This window comes from Fukomys damarensis, unplaced genomic scaffold (genome assembly GCF_012274545.1).
Source record: "Fukomys damarensis isolate Sample0158 unplaced genomic scaffold, DMR_v1.0_HiC HiC_scaffold_39, whole genome shotgun sequence".
In the NCBI taxonomy this organism is placed as follows: domain Eukaryota; kingdom Metazoa; phylum Chordata; class Mammalia; order Rodentia; family Bathyergidae; genus Fukomys; species Fukomys damarensis.
Genome location: NW_022900951.1, coordinates 25511010 through 25519990, shown reverse-complemented (window position 1 = coordinate 25519990; position 8981 = coordinate 25511010).

Below are 8981 nucleotides of genomic sequence, written 5' to 3'. Positions count from 1 at the left end.
AATAGCAGTATGTTATGCATCAATAGCAGCAACAGCTTTTCCAAGTTCTGCAGTCATCTGAACAAAATTATAGACATTCATCACATTCCATTAAAAAACAAACAAACAAAAAAAAAAAACAAAGAAAAGAATAGTATCCAGAAAACAGCAAAGTTCTGTTGCTGTTGTGGTACCTGGCACCATTTTTTTCATTAGCATCTTAATCATCATCTGGAAAGAGAACAATCTAGAGTAATATCATTAAATATAGCTCTGTCACTATTATGTATCATAAAGCAGGTACAAGTTATGATTCGAGATTCTAGAGCAGAAACTGACAAAAAAATAGATGAGCTCAGGACCATGATAGAAGTCATGAAGGCCCAGCATAAGAAAGAAATGGAAACAATAAACGCCCAACATAGGAAAGAAATTGAATCCATAAAACAGATTCAAACAGATATCCAGGAGATAAACATTGAAAGTGTACGCAACAGAATAAAAGAATGCGAAGATAGACTCTCAGATATAGAAGATAAGATTGCAGTCAGTGACCATGAAAAGAGAGGTTTCTTAAAAACAGTAGGGGATCATGAGAAATCGATCCAACAACTCCTAGGTGATGCAAAGAAGAATAACATAAGACTGATAGGAATACACGAAGTAGCAGGAGAAAATACAAATGACTTAAAAAAGCTGTTTGCAGAATTAATGACAGAAAACTTCCCAAACAGAGGGGAAGAATTTGACATTCAGATAACTGAGGGATATAGGACCCTGACTAACCACAATAAAAAAAATCTACACCTAGATATATAATAATCAAGATCCCAGAAATCCAACAGATGAACATGCTTTATATATTTACTTGCTGTTTGTACTTCATTTGAAGTACAAATTTGAAAAGTGCCTATTCATTTCAGATGCCCATCTTTTAATTGGGTCTTTAAATTTGGGGGTCTGGATATTTGAATTTCTTTCTTGCACCTCCCACCCTTTGAATTTTTATATAGTCTAGATGTTAGTACTTTGTCTGAGGAATACCTGGAAAAAATTTTATCCATTCTGTGGGTTGTCTCTTCCATCCTTCGGTGTTTTCTTTTACTGTGCAGAAGCATTTTAATTTAGTGTGATCCCAGTTGTTGATTCTTTGTACTGTTTTCTGTATGATCAGGGTTTTGTTCAGAAAGTCTCTGCCTATACCCATGTCTTCTAGAGTTTACCTATTATACATTCCAGCAGTTTTTTTTCTTTTAATATTTATGTATTTGATTCATTTGATTTTACCTTAGTGCACAGTGAGAGAGATGGGTCTAGGTTCAATTTTCAAAATATGGAAACCCGGTTTTCCCAGCACTATTTACTATAGGGCGATTTTTTCTCCAGTGAAGATGTTTGGCCCCTTTGTTAAAGATAAGGTAGTTGAATGTGCCTGGAGTTATTTCTCTATCTTATATTCTATTCCATTTATCCTCAGGTAGCTTTTTTTTTTTTTGCCAGGACAATGCTGCTTTTATCATGGTACCATGGTTTTATAGTATAACTTCAAATTGGGGATTGTGATTCCCCCTGACTTATCACCAGTTTTATGTCTAAGAAATGAAGGGAACATACTGGGGCTCAGAAAGTAAGTTATATTGTATAATGGGAAGAAAAGGTCTAAACGTAAAGGAAGTGGGAGTGTAGGGGAAAGGTCAAAAGGGAAAAGAAAACTACGTGAAGAGGAAAAACGTAGAAACAATATCTTTGTAAACAGGGAGGGGTGGAGGAGGTGAAGGGAGGGCTGGGGAATGGGGAAAAAATAAGAACCAAGATAAGTCATGTAAAGGTACAAGATCCCAGTGATGAATGTAACTGTATTGTAGACCTAAAATGTACCAATAAACTTAATAAAGATAAAAAAGAGGAATTGTTGAGGAATGCGGGAGCCCCAAGCAATATTATAGTGAAAGACCAAGAAAACAAATACCTCTCTCTTTCCCTTCAGTCTTCCAGGGCACACCACCAGTTAAACTTATGCAGAAGTCAGAAGATATAAGAGGCAAGCTGGTATTGTCTATGTGGCATTAGCATGGCAAGGAACAGAGAAGAGAAAAGATGGAAGCAGCTCTAGAGTCAAACAGCAACTTTCCAATATAGCTCCTTTACTGTATGGTGCACAGCAATCTCCACGCCCTCTCACCTTTTAATCTTCGTTATAACGCAGCATGAACAGGATACATTAATGCAGTAATAGATAAAAGAGTACTCTTTCTCAACTCTTTGTCAACAGCTCATCACAATGAGCTGGCATAAATATGTAGTATTGGCTAATTCTCCGCTGTGCTTCTGTATTGCTGGATGCTGCTTACTTTTCTAGGAGTTTCTGTTGAGCAATTTTAGTCCTCTCTGAGTCTGCAAATATTGGAGAATGCTGGCTTTCTCCTTAGTTTTAGACTGTCGTGTTTTTAAATATGTGGTACAGTAAATCTTAAATTGCAAGGAAATATCGAAGAACACACAGTCTCAGAACTAAAATGTTTACCACCCATCAGTTCAATGTTTGTATCTGTTTCTAGAATGTAAATTTATACACATGAAAGTGAATGAAACATTAGTATGAAGCTCCAATGTCTATCTGGGAGAAAATGATGAGGCCCAGAAGTCTGGGCAGTATTCTTGTACTTTTAATGCAGCTTTCTACCATTCCTACAGTATTTTTTTATGTGAACTGTTCATGACTGTCTTTTCTTCCCTGTGTGGCACCAACCTCCTTATCATTTTTTTCCCTTTGGTAAGAAAAGGGAAGAAAGAAGCACTGTGATTAGCATCCTAGTGTCAGTCAAGGGTCTGCTGATAAATAGTTTCTTTATTTGAATAGATGAAAACACCATCACAAATATCAACAACAGAGTTCTCAGTACTGAGAGGGCATAGTTCCTTGGAGTTGGAAAATGCTTCAATTTCAAACTCAAAAATATGTCAATCAAGGTAAGTTTTCTTTAAGTTATGTACAGAGTTTACTTTTCCATGTCTTTCAGATTTTATATAGAGGTGGACATGTAGAGGAGTGTTTTTTATCACATATTTATGAAATAGTACTCTACCACAACCTAGATGTCCTGAAGCTATTTCAACCATGTCAATGGTAGATCATATTAATGAAACATCTAAAATATCCCAGGCTGCAGCAATAAAAAGATGAGTATCACACTGTTGACAATGAGACCAATGTGTCAACAGATACACACAAATGATTGTTGATTGTGAAGTTCAGAAGAGAGAAAGTAGTTGTCACAGAAGAGAGAACAATTGCTCGGGGCTGAATATTGAAGAATGAATGAATAAGATACGATCCTTATAGATACAGAAGAGAAAAAAATAGAACTTCTGAAGAGAAGCAATACCCAATGCAAAGGCCATGCAATTATGAACAGAGTGAAAGCAGAGCAAAAATCACAGGGCCAGCAATTCCAGTAGATAATGAATTGCCATACTTATGTGTTGATCTATCGGGAATTAAACTAAATTCCAATTCCTAGTAATTCTCTGTATTTAGCACAGTGGGTGGAAAAAATTAGGGCATTAATAAACAATTAAATAAGTGCTTTTCAAAATGTTTCTTTTGCTTTCTTTCGAGATGCAAGCACACTATAATTTTTCTGGTGACTTGTAGAACTTACAGACCATTAGGAGGAGTGAAACTAGATACGAAGTATGATATCTTAGTTGATGGTAAGTGGATATTGTAGAAGTATAATTTTAAGTGGAGATACTTAAAGGAAGGGGAGGCTCACTTCTTCCTCTTCACCATTTGGGATTATGAGGCACCAAATAATCTTTGAATCCCTATACGTCTTTTATTCAACCATCCCCTTCAGTGAGTTCTATGGAATCAGTCAGAGCTTAATCTGAGACTTACCCGAGCTTTACTCTCAACTCTGCCTGCACCAGTGAAGGAATTGATTACAAGAATACTTTGAGAGTTGTGCCTGGGCTGTACTGTTCTTGTCAGGGAATTTGATACATGTGTTATTAATGTAATAGATATCCTTGGATATGTGCAAGTTTCCTCTAAATAAACACTAGCAAATGCATACACTGTCCTGTATTATATGGCTTTACTTCTTCTTGAGAAAGATGTCTTGGAAGATAGATTCTACAGGTATACAGTAAGTGGCTAACACTTCTCCACTTGACATAACTCTGCCTGTCCTGGCTGAGAGTGCTATCAATGAAATCCAACTCCCTTAAAAGACAAAGGGAAAAAAATGGTCTCAGCATTGTGCTTGCTAAGAAAATTCACAGGCCTGGTGTGTTTTAGAGACTGAGTAATGAGAAGGCTGGAGGAGCAAAATGAAAAGAGAAGAGTTGTTGGGAGAATGTTCAATAATGCATTTATACAGATCCACAGATTGGAAGTTCTCAAAGTGCTATGCTTCAGATTAAAGATATGCCCAGCAAAAGAATTTAATTATTAACAAAGTCAAGGCAGCATAGGAATCATAAGATTAGTGTCTTCAATTTTAAAGTAAAAAAACTAACAAATAAACTGTATACATAATGTAAGCAGAGGAGGCAGTTGCATGATTTCATTACTCCTGTTATGCTACCCCACTGAGCACCTAAATTCCTCCAAATTGTCCTCTCACTTTCCTTCAAAATTATAAAGGTTTGATGTTTTTGTTGCAAAATTGTAAGACTTTAACAGTCATTCTGGTCTGATTTGAACATATAGCCAAATTCTCTATAATACAACAGCACATAGCAAGAATGCATAAAAATGTATTTTACCAAGAAGAATGACCAGTGATATGATGTGGTTGGAATAAGAGTTTGAAAAAAACTAAAGCATGGGTCCTTTAGGCAATACAATACTCTTAGTGAAACTTTGTGATGATTATGTAAGAAATACAGTTTTGTCCTTGCCTTTATCATCATTAGGAAATGAATATGATCATTATACTTTGTATTCATCTGTTGAAATGTCACAGTATACCCCATAAATGTATATAATTAATGTGTCAAATAAAAATATCTGAACAGATAAGAAAAAAGGCTACTTCACTCACTTGAAATGTCTAAAATCTTCATTTATTAAACAACTTGTAGTTTAGGCTTTTTGCTGGTTCAGGACAATGCTGAATAGGTTTATTGTCCTGAACTTATTCTGTACTTACACCTGAGCCATTTAAGTGATCCACATCACATTGCATTTGCCTATTTTTCACAAATATAGATAAAAATGGAAGTTACACTTTGTCATTTCATGGTTACCATTCTGCAAAATTGTGTAATTGGACCACATGTTGTCAACTTCTCAACGAAATCCTCATCATTTTAAAAATTTGTTTTCCTTGGCTTTTCTTCAAATCCATGTCAGTCAATATTCAGTCAGAAAAGCAAAATGCTTTGGGATAGTTTGCTAGAGAAAAGCTTATAATTGCAACTAATTGCAAAATGTAGTAAAGGCTGGAAAAGGCTAACAGCAGATGGAAAAGGATCCTTGGATCAGCAACAGAGCCAGCTGTCAACTGATGATGTAGAAACTGAAGGAAGAGGTGGTGATACCAGAGCACTTACACTGGCCACTCCCTGTTGGGACTGAAACCAAAATGAGGTGCCTTCTCTGTCAGACCTTGCTGGAAGCAGAAAGAGGAGGAAAAATTCATCCCACTTCCTCTCTCCTCTTGTTCTTCAATTCCCTGCCAATGCCTCCTACTGGCTGCTCCTAAGCAGAAACTGTCAGGCACAGTGGCCAAGAAAATGTAGTGTGCAAAAGTAAATACTTTCAAATATAGACAAGCTAAGAGAAAAAGAAGGGCTGGATTTGATCAACCAAACAAATGACTAGAGAAGGGAAACCACAGTGGTTTTCGCCAAATTCTTCAATACTCCTGCTATGAAAAGTGGATAGGGCTGGCCTTAGTAATTTGCTTCTGAGTGCCAGAATGTAGTAAGGAGTGGCTACATTATTTCATAAAAGCGTTCTTTCAATCTCAGTCTCTTGCCCTCCTGAATTCATCCTTGGAATCCAAATTATTTGGAGTATATTCCAACAGAGGAAATTTAACATGGGGAAATAATTGTGAACAGTAGTTTAAAAAAAAGCCTGAAAATTTAAACAGATGGCAGTAAAGCAAGGTAGAGAATAGCAGTAACCTAGCTGAGATAAAGAAAGGGCCAACGTACGTGCTCCCTTCAGTCTCACTGAAGTTCTGCTGAGGGCCAGGCATGTGATGGACTCAGCTCAATGATCCCAGCTCCCAGCCTGGAACCACTCCTGCTGGTGCCACATGTAGCAGAGAAAGGCTGTCCCTACTGAGTGCTGCCCAAATTAAATGTCCATAAGCAAAATAAACATTGCCATTGTTTAAGCCACTAAGTGTTGTGGGGAATGGTTCCACAGCAATTGATAACGCAAACAGTATCTGACATCAAACAAGCAAATGATTCACACAACATCCTTCATATTTTCTCATTTCTGCGTCACCTAACATTTGAAGGTCTCAGTCAGAGCCAATCACACTGAAATTTTATGGCCATTTTAGCTATTTATTGGCCAGTATTACTGGCAGTAAAAACAATTTCTCAACTCATTAATTCTGATTACTCTGGAGCATGAGTGATTGTTCACAGAAGTTATGGCTTATATCTCCATTTAGAAGCATATCCAAATGAAGGTGTTGATGGAACTTGGTTTCCTCATATAAAATATAGACTCTGGGACCTTAATTACACATGTGAAATTCAATTCAGTTCAATTTATTATCATTTACAATTAATCTGAAATAAAGTTCAAGTCATTAAAGAAATACTTAACTTTCATAGTTTTATATTTTTATGGAAGAGATTAGTTTGATAACTGCGAATAGTATTTTTTTTGTGTCTAGTACAATTCTAGACATTGGGAAAAAAGAGAGATGGATGAGGGGGCCTGCAAATAAGGAACAGAGTGGAAAAATAAAGAAAGAACAAAGAAAAATCAAAGGTGAAGGAGAAAAAAGAAAATACAGCAATAAGAAAGAATATTGTTGAGACAGATCTTTCACAAGCATGCTGATTTAATGGCTCTTTTACACAACAGAAAATTTTTGTTAGTAGACAAGAAGAAAACAAACATGCCTGGTACATTGCCCAGTATGTTTTTGAAGACAATGATATAGAATAGTTTGCTGGAAAGCATGCCAGATGGATACTGAGAACCAGTCTCCGTTGCTAACAAGTTAAGTGACAATTAGCTAGGTCACTTGCTGTCATTCTTTTTAAGTTCCTTCATGCATCAAATGTATAAGTTATAACACGTGATCTTTGAGCTCTGTAAGTCTCAGCAATAAAATTCTAAGGTTCTATTATTTATAGGATTTTTCCTCTTGCGCAAATAACTGTAGATTTTGAAGCTACAACTAATCCTAGAGCAAAAGAAATATTAGACAGATAAAACTGACATGTATTGACTTGTCCTAGGGTGATAACTTCCCACATATCTCATGATTAAGTCCAGATTGGTAACTCTCCAACAGGAACTCCAAGCTACTGTATTTCTTTTACTTTGACTTGTATTCATGTAAGAAGTGAAGAAAATTTCTTTCTTTGTTTTTATCAAGAAATCCTAGAGCAAAAGAAATATTAGACAGATAAAACTGACATGTATTGACTTGTCCTAGGGTGATAACTTCCCACATATCTCATGATTAAGTCCAGATTGGTAACTCTCCAACAGGAACTCCAAGCTACTGTATTTCTTTTACTTTGACTTGTATTCATGTAAGAAGTGAAGAAAATTTCTTTCTTTGTTTTTATCAAGAGATAATGAAGCTCTGTGTTTCCTTCTACAGGTTATGCTGATAGCATATTAGCCACATGGGAACACTACTTACTAACCTATTGTATTATTTTTATTGTTTTGGCCCAAATCCACTCAGTTCAAGAAACAATCACCAAAAAGGGCTAAGAATGGTCACAATTTTTATGTGCACAGTGGTGAGTAAGGAAAAGAAGTGCTAGGTGGAAGACTTCCTGACCATAGCTTATCTCACTAATCCAACTACCTAGCTGCACATATCTTTGTGGGTTAGCTTCTTTAAGCTTTCCTGGATAACCCAATTATTTAAAATCCTCTTTCAGATGATTCTGGTATTTAGAGTTATATCTGACCTCTATGTAGGTAGAACAAAGAATATTTGTACTATTTTTCCTTTTAAGAACTTGTGATGAATCTTTTGCAGTGGCAAAGGCACAAAAGCATACCCATAGATCAACAGAAGAGAACAGAAAGCTGAGAAACAGCCTCAAGCATGTGTGGTCAATTAATTTTTGATCAAGGTGTCAAGAATAAACAAAGAGAAAATTACAGTTTTTTAAAAAATGTGCTGGGAAAGCTGTATATTCAAATGTAAATGGAAGAAATTTGATCCTTATCTTACACTATTTGGAAAAATTAATTCAAAATGTATTAAAGACTTAAACAGCAGCCCAGAAATGGTAAATATCCTATATATTGTCCTTGACAATAATTGTTTGGAAATGAACCCAAAGCACAGGCAACAACAGCAAAAGTAAACAACTGAGACAACATAAAACTAAGGGATTCTGTATAGCAATGAAAGCAAAATGAAAAGGAAACCCATGCAATGGAAGTATATATTTGCAAACCATATATTTGATAAAGGATTAATATCCAAAATACATAAGAAACTCCTATAAATCAACAGCATAAAACAAAAATAAATAAATAATACAATTAAAACTTAGGTAGGCCTAGGGGTGTAGCTTAGTGATAGAACAGTTGCCTAGCATGCACAAGGCGTGGGTTTGATTCTCAGATTTGCAAAATACAATGCAATAAAATAAAATAACATAAATTGGGAGAAGGGCCTGACTAGGCTTTTCCTTGAGGAAGATATATCATTGGCCAATTAATACATGCAAAGTTGCTCAATATCAGTAATCATCAAGGAAAAGGAAAATTAAAGCAACAATGAACTATCACCTCAAAACCATTAGGATAGCTGTATCAAAAA